Source organism: Eubalaena glacialis, chromosome 14 (assembly GCF_028564815.1).
Source record: "Eubalaena glacialis isolate mEubGla1 chromosome 14, mEubGla1.1.hap2.+ XY, whole genome shotgun sequence".
Taxonomy (NCBI): domain Eukaryota; kingdom Metazoa; phylum Chordata; class Mammalia; order Artiodactyla; family Balaenidae; genus Eubalaena; species Eubalaena glacialis.
In genome coordinates this window covers 24,745,751-24,760,944 of record NC_083729.1, presented here as the reverse complement: position 1 = coordinate 24,760,944, position 15,194 = coordinate 24,745,751, and the positions used below count along the sequence as shown (strand labels likewise).

Here is a 15,194-nt window from a genome sequence, read left to right as displayed (position 1 = left end):
TAAGTGTCCATATATAAATCTTTCTGAAACAGACAGTAACTAAGATATTCTAGGGATAAATATACAGATGGTAAAAATAGAAGTGGTAAAATTAAAAAGAAAAGCAAGGAAATAACTATCTATCTTACAAGTCAGGACAGTAGCTACTTCTACTAAATAGGAGGGTGTTGCGACTGGGAAGCTAGGTGGCTTGCTGACAATTTCCTACTTCTTCATTTGGCTGATAGTTACACTTTAAAATTATTTATTAAAGTGCTTTATGTTTTATTAATTTTTCAGTATATTTCCAAAAAGACCTTTTTTAAAAAAAGTATGATACAAAAGAACAATAGTACCTCAAATAGGACCAAGAAAAAAACAGGTTAAAAGGAATATTAGCTTTAAAAAAAAGTTTAGATATGTTTGTTATTATGTCCACAGTATTACAGAGTCAGAGGGTTAAGATGTAAAACATGATCATTTGGGCTAAAGTAGCTACAAAATGCCTGCGGTTTTTGTCAAATTTTCGAAAGTGTCCATAACCACTCAAATAGTTATAATCCACCCCCCATCACTCCAAAGTCTGGGAAATCAAGTTCCAATGTAGAAGAGAGTTCAGGATGGAGAGGATCGGGGAGGAGCCCTCTAGACTTGGACCCACAGCAAGAAATAACCATTTTTCCACTTACAAGTGTAAAGGGCTGTCAACTACCAAAGTGAATCACTGAATTATATGTCTTGGCCCAGATGACATGTCTGAAGTCACCATCCAAGGTTAGTTTAGATCAGCCCCACTCTGCATTCCAAATATGATATACTTTACTTTTCAGATTTTGCAAAGAACTGAAATGCAAGAAACCCTTCCTTTAACTGGTAGAAAGAGGCAGCTGACTACTAACTAACTGTATGTTGTACTATAGAAAACAGTTAAAAATCGTAAGCCTATAATTCCCAAACACCAACTCTAACCTTACATGTGTAATTTCTAATACGTTTCCTATGAATCCCAAAACAATCGTTAGTCTTTCGTTATAGTAAATGTCAAAATAAAAAATCCTAGACTGTAGAGGAGCATATCATGCAGTATTCTCCTCCCTGCCATCCAGCACTCTATCTATCAGAATGTGCCTGAAAGTTATATATAATCTTCTGGGCAGCCTAGATCTCTAGTTCACATTAATCATTTTTAATACTGGATAAGACATACCTAGTCAACATTATTTACAGCTACAAAAGCAGAATAACAAATACACTACAGAAATAAAGTTGTAATGCCTATAAAGAACTCCAGAATTCAAATAATCCAGATCAAAAAACTGTTTAAAAAAAAAGACACTATTCTCATATTCTGTTTCTAGTACAGAAGATAACAACAGTTTTAGCAGTAAGAAACTAATCTTATAAAATTTTATAATGTTTTATGTCTTAAACTGAACCAAGAGTGATTAATTCTCATGACTTTTACTTAACTGGTCAAAGATCTCGCCTAGAATTAGAAATACAGAAGTAATTTCTGAGGATCTTTTATATACCACTATTTACTACCTCCAAGTGTGTATGAAAACAAAGATGAATGGGTCCCCTCATGATCACAGAGAATCAGTTTTGCCATCATGCCCATGTTCCTATTTATTACTCCAGTGGATCTTAGTCTGATGCAAGAAAGATCTATGATGTTCCTCATCTCCAAGTTTGCCTTGGCTTTTCAGACTCAGCTTAGGCCCAGCTCCTCAAATCCTTAGCTATTTAAGGACGTGCAATCCCAAGTCATTCATCAATCCCAAATCATTCATCAAAGAAAGACTGAGACCCCCTTTCTTAAGAGCAGCAGTCTAGACAGAAATTATATTCAGTAATCTATGTTTGTTGAACACCTGTTGTGTTCTAGGACGGGAATGGAATCAGCAAGCTGTGGAAGAGACATGTGTCCTAGATGGGGAGTTAGAAAATGACCGCTGAATTCCTACGACATGATTTATGGTGAAAGGACAGAACTCCAAGTAGTTCTACTAATCTCAGTAATTAGCTAACAAACAAACACTGTTGGAAAGACTCAGAATTTTCAGAAGCAAAAACTGCTCTGGGCACAAGCAAAGTTTGACCTGACAGTATTTATTGATTGATTATGCTGAACAGAACCATCCAAAAATTAAATGAACAAGGACATGTATTCCTCATATACAAAAATGTTCCAAGAAAGACTGAATTGCAGACTAGAAGTACTTTGCAGACTTTAGGAAAGGATTCTCAGACGACACACAGACAGGTAAGTTAGACTAGGTGACCTCTAAGTCTCATCTAACTCTAAGATTCTAAATGATTTTATTGTGGTACCTCATTTAACAGAAAATGTGCCAGTTAAAAATAGATACGAAAAATCTTGCCAATGAAATCATTTTAATGAACAGGAGAAGCTTGCTTACAAAAGAAAAAAGATCATTTGTGACCATTTCTGTGAAGCAATAATTAGTCTAAATGCATTTACCCTAATTTATTTTTAGTGAAAAATGATTTTTAACTGGTTGGGATAGCTTAAAATAAAGTACACCTATGGGGAGAGAAAGCTAAATTCCTTCTGAATAAAAAATGATCTGTTGTACTATTTGCTTCAAAATAAAAACTCCATTAGCACCTTATGAAGGTATGAAATAAAAGATTATAAAAGACACCCTGACAGTTTTTCCTCCATTTCTTTTAACAGAGGTGTTCACTTTCTCAAAACTAGAACATCAACTTTCTATAACCTCGCTACAAGGGATTCAACTTCTATAAATTTCTAACTGAAAGACTCTCTGCTCGATACGCCACTACTGGTGAGCAAGGCAGTGAGTTAAAAAGTTGAGTAACAGAAGTTTTTGCAAATATATACCAATTTAACACTACAGTGGTGGTTGAATCTTGCCTATATGATAAGCTCTGAAGACAGGTAATAAGAAGGCAAAAGTCAGGAATAGCTGAAATTACCCTTGAATATCTCAGAGGAAAGTACCTACAAGAGACCAGCACACATCAGTAAGACCAGGTCAGCCTGTTTTTTCTGAATGTTGGACCAGATTTCTCCAACAACAACTGACCATCAGATGAAATTACTGGTTTGCATATTGTTTTAAACACAAGAATCATATTCAGCACCGGACCACTCACATTTCAAACATTCAGTCTCATCTCTCCACTCTCCCCATATCCACCCTAGTACACGTAATTGAAGCTGTAGAAGGTAAATAGATATATGACATAATTCTGCTGTAACAGTATTGGTACTAGTAGTAACAGCAGTAGGAGCAGCTATGGCAGACTCTGTCCAGTTAATTTGTCCATTTCTTACAGAGTAATAGATTTTAATTGTGTACATGGCTGTCTGTCAGAAGAAAGACTACACTTCCCAGATTCTGTTACAGCTTTTAGCTGTTCTCACCAATGGGGTGAGCAAGAGAGATTATGTACAACTTGTAATTCACTGGTCTAAAGGGAAAGCACTTGCTCTGGACTTCCTTCCCTCCCCACTTCCTGCTGAGTGGGGCAAAGAAGGGGTAGTGAACAGTCTTGACCATACAGAAGAGGATATTATGCCAGGCTGGGTGGAAGGAATCGGAGTCCTTGAGTGACATCAAGGAACAAAGCTAACCTGTCAACCTGGACTTGAGGGTGAATAAAGTTCTGCCTTTTTCCAGCCACTATGTTTTGAACTTTCTTTGATAATGTAGTTTAGCCTACCCCCTAAAACTTTTATAGTAGCAAACATTTACTGCTTACTTTGGAAAGGCTATATTCATTATCTCATCTAGTCATCACAATAACTCTCTGTGGTAGGCGGTATTAGAACTCCTTTATTTATTTATTTATTTTTAAACAGATGAAGGAAGAGAAGTTTAGAGAGGCTAAGTAGTTTAGCCAAGTTCAACTGACTAGAAAGTGGGAAGGCCAACAGTGAAACCAAAAGAAGTCTGTGTCTAATACCTGTACGAATAAGCAGTCTGCTTATATTGGCTTTCCAAAGAAATTAGATTGATTAGACCCTGGAAAGCATAACAATTGCAATGATTTCTACCAATGTAGTAACTCAAGAAAATCCTCCAAACTCTTAAGGTTTTGGTAGAGAGATTCAGCCAAAAACATGTAATTTATAATCAAAAAATCATACACTGTGGAAAATTTATCACATTAAAGAAAACGACGTGTAGCAGCAACATATGACTGTTAATTAAAAAAATCATTTACCTCTAAATGTTTGCTTTAGAATCAGATACACATTGCTGACTCTGGAATGGATCTCAAAAGATCATCTACTCTAATTTCCTTATTGTACAGATGATGAAATTAAAACCTTAAAGTTATGTAAATGACTTGAAAATTTATAACTTTCAAAACAAAATGTCTCTGATTTTATAATAACTATAAATAGAATTATTTAACAGTTTGTAGATGACTTATTAGAAATAGGTACTTGTGATGGTTAATTTTATGTAACTGAACAATATGCTTATTTCACTTAATATAAATATTTCATGGAGAAATGCTTTATAAATAAGCGAGTAATGGTGATTAAAACAATACCACAAAATGAATATTTTATATTAAATCATATGTTTGACAGCTGCAACAAAGCACTGGGCTTCTTATCTTTAAAGCTGATTTAAAAATCTAACTAACTAACTCTTAAAAAGTCATGGCCTGGAAAGTCAACTTCTGTCCTCTAACAAAGGAAGTAGTCTTTCAATCAAATGAAAGCCAGAAAAGAAACTAGTCAAGTTGTGTAAATCTACAACTAGGAAAGACAGTTTAGGTAGAGAACTATTATCTCCACAAGGACAGAGGTCATAAGCTAGGATGGTAGACACTTAAGAGTTAATAAATTAATAATAAATAAATGCGTGTACAGGGATCCTGCTGCTACTTTTTCAATAAACACAAGTTACAACACAAAACATCCTTCTATTAAGAGAAAGAAATTTTGCCTGACAGATAAGGAGGATACATACTAATAATGTAGGAATTATGCAAATATTCAATGCAAAGTATTTCCTACAGGAAAAATAAAAAAAGAGGATGAGGGCCCTAACAGAGTAAATGGCACCACACTTAACTACCCAGCTGACTTACAGGAAAATATAGTCATTATAATTACAACTTGAGGAATCTCAAGAAAGTAGTGAAACCAATAAAAGAACCCAATGTAAGTTCTAGAACTTTACAGTATTTTAAATCGAAATCCACTGTGTAAACAAAACAGATTAGAGATGGCAAAAGAGAGGGTCAGTGAACTTGGTGACCTGTGTAACAATCTAAGCAATCTAACATACATATAACTGTGGACACAAAAGGATAAAAGAGAGTAAACGGGGCAGAAAAAAATATGTAAAGAAATAATGGCCTCAAATTTCCCAATTTGGACAAAAACAAAGCTGCAGATCTAAGACGTCCAATGGAACATGGCAAAATAAAGAAAACTATACCTAGGCATAGCATAATCAAACTGCTAAAAAACAAAGAGAAATCTTTAAAGCAGCCAGAGGAAAATGACACATTACATAAAGGGAAGCAACAACATGTATGATAGCTAACTTTTTATCAAAAACAATGGAGAACTTCAAGAGGAATATAAGACAGGGGAACTTCAAAGTGGGGGGTGGGGGGCCCCACAGGGTGAGTCATCCCAGAAATGCCAGCAACATTAGCCTTCAAAAATGGAGGCAAACTTAACTTTTAATTAAATAAAAACAGAATCCATCTACAGGAGCCCTCACTACAAGAAAAGCTTAAGGAAGTTCTTCAGGCTGACCAGAAATGTCACTAGATAGAAACTGTACCATACAGGAAGAATAAAGAACACTGTGGGACTTACTTACTTCCCTGGTGGCGCAGTGGTTAAGAATCCGCCTGCCAAGGCAGAGGACGTGGGTTCGAGCCCTGCTCCAGGAAGATCCCACATGCTGCAGAGCAGCTAAGCCCGTGCACCACAACTACTGAGCCTGCACTCTAGAGCCCGTGAGCCACAACTACTGAGCCTGCGCTCCGTAACTACTCGGCCCACACGTCACAACTACTGAAACCTGTGTGCCTAGAGCCTGTGCTCCGCAACAAGAGAAGCCACCACAGTGAGAAGCCCATGCACCACAACGAAAGGTAGCCCCGGCTCGCCACAACTAGAGAAAGCCCGCGTGTAGCAATGAAGACCCAATGCAGCCAAAAAACAAAAAACACTGTAAATGGATGATATTTAGATACAACACTGTTCTATGGAGTTTACTGTGTAAGTAGATGCAATATGACAATAACAGCACAAAGAATGTGAGAATAAATGCACCACACTGTTACAAGGCTCTTACATTTTATATGTAGTAAAATTACTCTAGGTGGACTGTGACACACTAAAGATACACTACGTAATCCCTAAAGGCATGATTTTATAACATTTATAAAAATGTAAACACATATATATATATATAAATTTTTCTTTCAACAAATAGAGGAGAGAATACTGCACAATTCTTGATACTAAAGTTTGAGCTAGTTTGACGCTGAAACTTCTTTATGTTTGTCCATTCATCCAATGAGTATTTACTAATATGCTCCTTGTTCCAGGTATTTCAGCAACCTATGTCTTTGGTTTCTCTAGAAAAAGAAAAGGCTTCTATGACTATTTCTTGTCAATTTTCATCTTCCACTGCAAGGGAATCACCTCACTAATGAAACTGACTTTATTACGAGTTGTTGGTTTCTCAGATTTCCTACCCACCCCCCCAAAGTCAGGTATTCCCTGGCTTGAAAAGAACTCCAAACCTTCTTCTTTAGAAACAATCATGAGGTGCCAATGAGTTTCTTACCACCTGGAATGGTTAAGGTGCCAGGTGACTCTGACCAACCCTTGAAGGTTTTCTTATCACCTAAAGCTCTAATGGCAGCAGACAAACTGGGTTTAATCTCAACTCTGTTTAAATAATTTGCTTATGCATGTGAACTTGGGCAAATTATTTTCTCAAAACTTCCATTTCCTCTTCTGTAAAATGGGGATGATGGTGGCACCTAAAATGTGGCTGTCTTATTAAAGCACTTAGCATAACATCTGCCACATAAGTGGTCAATAGCTATGATCATCATTACCCTTGGGTTTTTAGTTTGATTTTTCCTTTTAACAAAACCTCCTAATTCTTCTCCTTATATCTGAATTAAATATGCCATGCCTTTCCACAGGTATTTATCTACCAGTAGGTTACAATCCCTTTAGTTTGCGCCTGTAGAAAAGTCAGCTTTAAGTACAAATAGAGAAAAGAAAATGAGAAGAAGGAGGAGACTACTTTTAGTTTAACAATATCACATTTCATAAAACAGATACGCCTGAATAAAATATTTTTAATTAACCTTGTAACAAGGGAGGAATATAATCTGTAAAATTATTCATCACAGGATTTCTTTTTAAAATGTGAGAAGAAGGAGAGTGCACTGTAAACAATTTATTAAAATTCAATTTACAGGGAACTTTTGAGAAACGTCTACTCTATCAAGGTAGGTACTCCCCCACCAACCACTGTTTCTGGAAATCTTTCCCTATCAACCTCCACCTGAGGGGTCTATAGCATCAGCATTGATACTTTCCTCTCTACAAACACAACAATGGCAGTCTGCCTGAGGGGAAAAAGACAACTCATTCAAAAGAAACAGGAAGAGAAGACCCTTCAACAAGCGAAGGAAGAGAATTCCCTCCTTCTTCTCCTTTTCAGGTATTATACTCACCACCTCCACCAAGACAGGTCAATAAACCCAGTAAAATTAAGTTCCAGGTGTTGCTCAGGGAAAAGAAGGAACAGAACACTCTCAGGAAATATGACCCATTCAAGGTAAAGGAGGCTGCTTGCACAACACTTCATTTTTGGAGAAGGCACTGCTCTTAAGCAACAACAAAGGGCTGAAACCGGTTCAGTGCCAGAGAAGGGAGAAGTATAGACTGGAAACCTATAAGGAGTAACCAGCTCTCAGGGTCAGAGGGACATGTGCTCAGAGCAGTATGCACAGACCTCATAGCAAATATCTGGCTGCTCCAAGAATTTACTATACATTTTGTATGCACTTTTACCTCACACGTTTTCAACCTAGCCCCCAGACAGAAAATCACTTCATTCCTAAATTCTGTGGTTACTGGGGAGACTTGATCACATCAATGTCACAAGTTTTAAAAACTCTGTTATCTGAATCTTAATTTTTGTCATTTTATAAAATAAATGGAGGAGATGGAGACAAGATGGCGAAGTACAAGGACATGAGCGCACTTCTTCTTACAAAAACACCAAAACCACAACTAACTGCTGAACAATCATCGACCAAAAAAAAAACACTCAAACCTACCAAAAAAGATATCCTACATCTAAAGACAAAGAAGTGACAATGAGACAGTAGAACGGGCGGAAACACGATAAAATCAAATCCCATACGTGCCGGGTGGGCAACCCACAAACTGGAAAATAATTATACCACAGAAGTTCTCTCACAGGAGTGAAAATTCTGAGCCCCACATCAGGCTTCCCAGCCTGTGGGTCTGGCAACAGGAGAAGGAGCCCCCAGAGAACCCAGCTTTGAAGGCCAGCAGGGTTTGAAAGGAGGGATTCCACAGGGTTGGGGGAAACAGAAATTCTACTCTTGGAGGGCTCACACAAGGTCTCGTGTGCACCAGGACCCAGGGAAAAAAGCAGTGACCTCATAAGAGCCTGGGCCAGACCTACCTGCTGGTATTGGAGGGTCTCCTGCAAAGGAGGGGAGACACTGTGACTCACCGGGGGTACAAAAACACTGGTGGTGATAGTTCTGGGGAGTACTCATTGACATGAGCCCTCCTGGAGGCTGCCATTTTCTGACCAAGACCTGGCCCTACCCAACAGCCTGTAGGCTCCAGTGATGGGACACCTTAAGCCAAACAACAGGGGGAGGACACAGCCCCACCCATCAGGAGACAGGCTACTTAAAGTCTTCCTGCACACACAGCTGCCAGATAAACACACCCCCTGACACAGACCTGCCCACCAGAAGGACAAGACACAGCTCCACCCACCAGTGCGCAGGAACCAGTCAATCCCGCCCAGAAACCTGCCTAAGCCTCTCAGACAGCATCATCCACCAGGGGGCAGACAGCAGAAGCAAGAAAACTACATCCCTGCAGCCTGCGGAATGAAAACTGCAATCACAGAAAGTTAGACAAAGTGGGATGAGAGAGGAATATGTCCCAGATGAAGGAACAAGATAAAATCCCAGAAGAAAAACAAAGTGAAGTGGAGATAGGCAACCTACCTGAAAAGAATTCAGAGTAATGATAGTAAAGATGATCCAAGATCTCAGAAAAAGAATGGAGGCACAGATCTAGACGATGCAAGAAATATTTAACAAAGACCTAGGAGAAATAAAGAATAAACAAACAGAGATGAAAAATAACTGAAATAAAAAATACACTACAAGGAATCAATAGCAGGATAAGTGAGGCAGAATAACAGATAAATGAGCTGGAAGACACATTGGTGGAAATGACTGCCGTGGAACAGAAAATAAAGAAAAAGGAATAAAAAGAAATGAGGACAGATGAGGACAGTCTAAAAGGCCTCTGGGACAATATTAAATGCACCAACATTCGCATTACAGGGATCCCAGAAGGAGAAGAGAGAGAGAAAGGGCCTGAGAAAATATTTGAATAGATAATAGCTGAAAACTTCCCTAACATGGGAAAGGAAACAGTTACCAAGTCCAGGAAGCACAAAGATAAGCCCAAGGAGGAACACATAGTAATCAAACTGACAAAAATTAAAAACAAAAAATATAAAAAGCAACAAGAGAAAAGCAACAAATAACATATAAGGGAACTCCTGTAAGGTTATCAGCTGATTTTTCAGCAGAAACTCTTCAGGTCAGAAGGAAGTGACATGATACACAATATTTTAAGTGATGAAAGAGAAGACCCTACAACCAAGAATACTCTACCCAACAAGGCTCTCAATCAGATTCAACAGAGAAATCAAAAGCTTTACAGACAAACAAAAGCTAAGAGAATTCAGCAACACCAGACCACCTTTGCAACAAATGCTAAAGGAACCTCTCTAGCTGGAAAAGAAAAAGCTACAACTAGAAACAAGAAGATTACGAATGGAAAACCTCACCGGTAAAGGCAAACATGAAGTAAAGGTAGGAAATCATCCACACACAAATATGATATCAAACCCAGCAATCATGAGAAGATGACAGTACAAATACAGGTTATTGAAAATGCATTTGAAATTAAAAGACTAGCAAATTAAAACAATCCTTTTTATATATAGAGTGCTATTCAAAACCTTGTGGTAAACACAAACCAAAAATCTACAATATATACGCACACAAAAAAGAAAAAGGAATCCAAACACAACACTAAAATTAGTCATAAAATCCTGAGAAGAGAACAAAAGAGGGATGAAAAAAGACCTACAAAAACAAGTAACAAAATTGCAGTAAGAACATACATATTGATGATTACCTTAAACTTAAATGGATTAAATACCTCAACCAAAAGACTGTCAAAAATTAAATACAAAGAAAAAATATTAAAAGCAACAAGGGAAAAGCAACAAATAACATACAAGGGAATCCCCACAAGGTTATCAGGTGATTTTTCAGCAGAAACTATGCAGGCCAGAAGGGAGTGGCAGGATATGTTTAAAGTGATGAAAGGGAAAAACCTACAACCAAGATTACTCTACCCAGCAAGGATCGCATTCAGATTCAACAGAGAAATCAAAAGCTTTACAGACAAGCAAAAGCTAAGAGAATTAATAAGCACCACCAAACGAGCTTTACAACAAATGCTAAAGAAACATCTCTAGGCAAGAAACACAAGAGAAGAAGAAGACCTACAAAGACAAACCCAAAACAATAAAGAAAATGGCAATAGGAACATATAGATAACTACCTTAAATGTAAATGGATTAAATGCTCCAACCAAAAGACAAAGGCTGAATGGATACAAAAACAAGACCCGTATATTTGCTGTCTACAAGAGACCCACTTCAGATCTAGGGACACATACAGACTGAAAGTGAGGGGATAGAAAAGGTAGTCCATAACAATGGAAATCAAAAGAAAGCTGGAGTAGCAATACTCATATCAGACAAAATGACTTTTAAAATAAAGACTGTTACAAGAGACAAAGAAGGACACTACATAATGATGAAGGGATCAATCCGAGAAGATATAACAATTACAAGTATATATGCACCCAACATAGGAGCACCTCAATATATAAGGCAAATGCTAACAGTCATAAAAGGAGACATCGACAGTAACACAATAATAGTGGGGGACTCTAACACCCCACTTTTATCAATGAACAGATCATCCAGACAGAAAATCAGTAAGGAAACACAGGACTTAAATGACACACTAGAGGAGATGGACGTAAGTGATATTTATCGAACATTCCATCCAAAAGCAGCAGAATACACATTCTTCTCAATTGCACATGGAACATTCTCCAGGACTGATCACATGCTGGGCCACAAAGTGAGCCTTGGTAAATTTAAAAGAACTGAAATCATATCAAGCATCTTTTCCGACCACAACGCTATGATATTAGAAATTAACTACAAGAAGAAAACTTTAAAAAACACAAACATGTGGTGGCTAAACGATATGCTACTAAACAACCAATGGATCTCACTGAAGATATCAAAGAGGAAATCAAAAAATACCTAGAGACAAATGAAAATGAAAGCATTATGATCCAAAACCTGCGGGACACAGCAAAAGCAGTTCTAAGAGGGAAGTTTATAGCAATACAGTCTTACCCCAGGAAACAAGAAAAATCCCAAATAAACAACCTAACCTTAACACCTAAAGCAACTAGAGAAAGAAGCGCAAACAAAACCCAAAGTTGGAAGAAGGAAAGAAATCATAAAGATCAGAGCAGAAATGAATGAAATAGAGATGAAGAAAATGATAAAAAAGATCAATGAAACTAAAAGCTGGTTCATTGAAAAGATAAACAAAATTGATACACCTTTAGCCAGTCTCATCAAGAGAACAAGAGAGGGCTCAAATCAGTAAGATTAGAAATGAAAAAGAAGTTACGAAAGACACCACAGAAATACAAAATTTCGTAAGAGACTACTACAAACAACTGTATGCCAATAAAATGGGCAACCTTGGAAGAAATGGACAAACTCTCAGAAAGGTACAATCTCTCAAGACTGAGCCAGGAAGAATTAGAAACTATGAACTGACCAGGAAGAATCAGAAACTATGAACTGACCAGTCACAAGTACTGAAATTGAAACTGTGATTAAAAAACTCGAACAAGGCTTCCCTGGTGGCACAGTGGTTAGGAATCCGCCTGCCGGTGCAGGGGACACGGGTTCGAGCCCTGGTGCGGGAAGATCCCACATGCCGCGGAGCAACTAAGCCCGTGCGCCACAACTACTGAAGCCCGTGCGCCTAGAGCCCGTGCTCCGCAACAAGAGAAGCCACCACAATGAGAAGCCCGTGCACCGCAACGAAGAGCAGCCCCTGCTCGCCGCAACTAGAGAAAGCCAGCACGCAGCAGCAAAGACCCAACGCAGCCAAAAATAAATTAATTAATTAATTAAAAAAAAAAAAAAAAAAACTCGAACAAACAGAAGTCCAGGAACTAGATGGCTTCATAGGAAAATTCTATCAAACATTTAGAAAAGAGTTAACACCTATCCTTCTTGAACTATTCCCAAAAAATGCAGAGGAACAAACACTCCCAAACTCATTCTATGAGGCCACCATCACCCTGATACCAAAACCAAAGATACCACAAAAAAAGAAAATTATAGGCCAACAACACTGATGAACACAGATTTGAAAATGTGCAACAAAACACTAGCAAACCAAATCCAACAATACATTAAGAGGATCATACACCACGATCAAGTGGGACTTATCCCAGGGGATGCAAGAATTTTTCGATATCTGCAAATCCATCAGTGTAATACACCATATCAACAAATTGAAGAATAAAACCATATGATCATCTCAATAGATGAAGAAAAAGCTCTTGACAAAATTCAACACCATTTATGATAAAAACTCTCCAGGAAGTCAGTATAGAAGGAACTAACCTCAACACAATAAAGGCCACATATGACAAACGTACAGCTAACATCATACTCTACAGTGAAAAGCTGAAAGCATTTCCTCTAAGATCAGGAAGAACACAACAATGTCCATTCTCGCCACTTTTATTCAACATAGTTTTGGAAGTCCTAGCCACGGCAATCAGAGAAAAAAAAGAAATAAAAGCAGTCCAAGTTGGAAAAGAAGTAGTAAAACTGTCACTGTTTGTAGACGACATGATACTATACATAGAAAATCCTAAAGATGCTACCAGAAAACTACTAGACCTCATCAATGAATTCAGTAAAGTTGCAGGATACAAAATTAATGCACAGAAATCTGTTACATTTCTATACACTAACAATGAAAGATCAGAAAGAGAAGTTGAAGAAACAATCCCATTTACTGTCACATCAAGAAGAATAAAATACCTAGGAATAAACCTACCTAAGGAGACAAAAGACCTGTACTCTGAAAACCGTAAGACACTGATGAAAGAAATCAAAGACACAAACAGATGGAAGAATATACCATGTTCTTGGGTTGGATGAGTCAATAGTGTCGAAATGACTATACTACTCAAGGCAATCTACAGATTCAATGCAATCCCTATCAAATTATCCTGAGAAAGAAAAACAGAAATGGAGGAACCAGGCTCCCTGACTTCATATTATACTACAAAGCTACAGTCATCAAAACAGTATGGTACTGGCACAAAAACAGAAATATAGATCAATGGAACAGGATGGAAAGCCCAGAAATAAACCCACACATCCATGGTCAACTAATCTACGACAAAGGAGGAAAGATTGTACAATGAAGAAAAGTCAGTCTCTTCAATAAATGGTGCTGGGAAAACTGTACAGCTACCTGTAAAAGAATGATAGTAGAACATTCTCAAACACCAGACACAAAAATAAACTCAAAATGAATGAAAGACCTAAAAAGACCCGATACTATAAAACTCTTAGAGAAAAACATAGGAAGGACACGCTTTGACATAAAACACAGCAAGATCTTTTTCAATCCATCTGCTAGAGTAATGGAAATAAAAACAAAAATAAACTAATGGGACCTATTTAAACTCAAAAGCTTTTTCACAGCAGAGGAAACCATAAACAAAACAAAAAGACACCCCACAGAATGGGAGAAAATATTTGCAAACAATGCGACCGACAAGGGATTAATCTCCAAAATTTACAAACAGCTCGTGCAGCTCAATATCAATAAAACAAACAACCCAATCAAAAAATGGGCAGAAGACCTAAATAAATATTTCTCCAAAGACATACAGATGGTCAAGAGGTACATGAAAAGATGCTCAACATTGCTAATTATTAGAGAAATGCAAATCAAAACTACAGAGAGATATCACGTCACACCGATCAGAATGGCCATCATCAAAAAGTCTACAAACAATAAATGATGGAGAGGGTGTGGAGAAAATGGAAGCCTCCTACACTGTTGGTGGGAATGTAAATTAGTAGAGCCACTATGGAAAACAGTATGGAGGGTCCTTAAAAAACTAAAAATAGAACTACCATACGATCCAGCAATCCCACTCCTGGGCATATATCTGGAGAAAACTATGGTTCAAAAGCATACATGCACCCCAATGTTCATTGCAGCACTGTTTATGATAGGCAAGACATGGAAGCAACCTAATGTCCATCGACCGATGAATGGGTAAAGCTGTGGTACATATATACAATGGAATATTACTCTGCCATTAAAAAGAATGAAATAATGCCATTTGCAACAACATGGATAGACCTGGAGATTATCATACTAAGTGAAGTAAGTCAGACAGAGAAAGATAAATATCATATGATATTGCTTGTATGCGGAATCTTAAAAAAAAAAGATAGAAATGCACTTATCCAGAAACACAATCACAAACTTATGGTTACCAAAGGGGAAGTGGTGGGGGGGGGGGAGGATAAATTGGGAGTTTGGGATTGACAATATACACACATTATATTTAAAATAGATAACCAACAAGGACCCACTGTATAGCAAAGGGAACTCTGCTCAATATTCTGTAATAACCTAAATGGGAAAAGAATTTGAAAAAGAATAGATACATGTATATTAAATAAATAAATAAATAAATAAGACCAAAAAAAAAAAAA

At 37.5% G+C, this 15,194-nt stretch overlaps 1 protein-coding gene and 1 long non-coding RNA gene across 5 annotated transcripts in view; one reads left to right on the top strand and one right to left on the bottom strand.

Annotated features, from left to right (window-relative positions):
* LCLAT1 (lysocardiolipin acyltransferase 1) overlaps positions 1-15,194 on the bottom strand; it is a 190,445-nt gene that overhangs the window by 115,730 nt on the left and 59,521 nt on the right. The window lies entirely within an intron of this gene.
* Positions 1-15,194, top strand: part of LOC133105340 (uncharacterized) — a 171,250-nt gene that overhangs the window by 152,540 nt on the left and 3,516 nt on the right. The window lies entirely within an intron of this gene.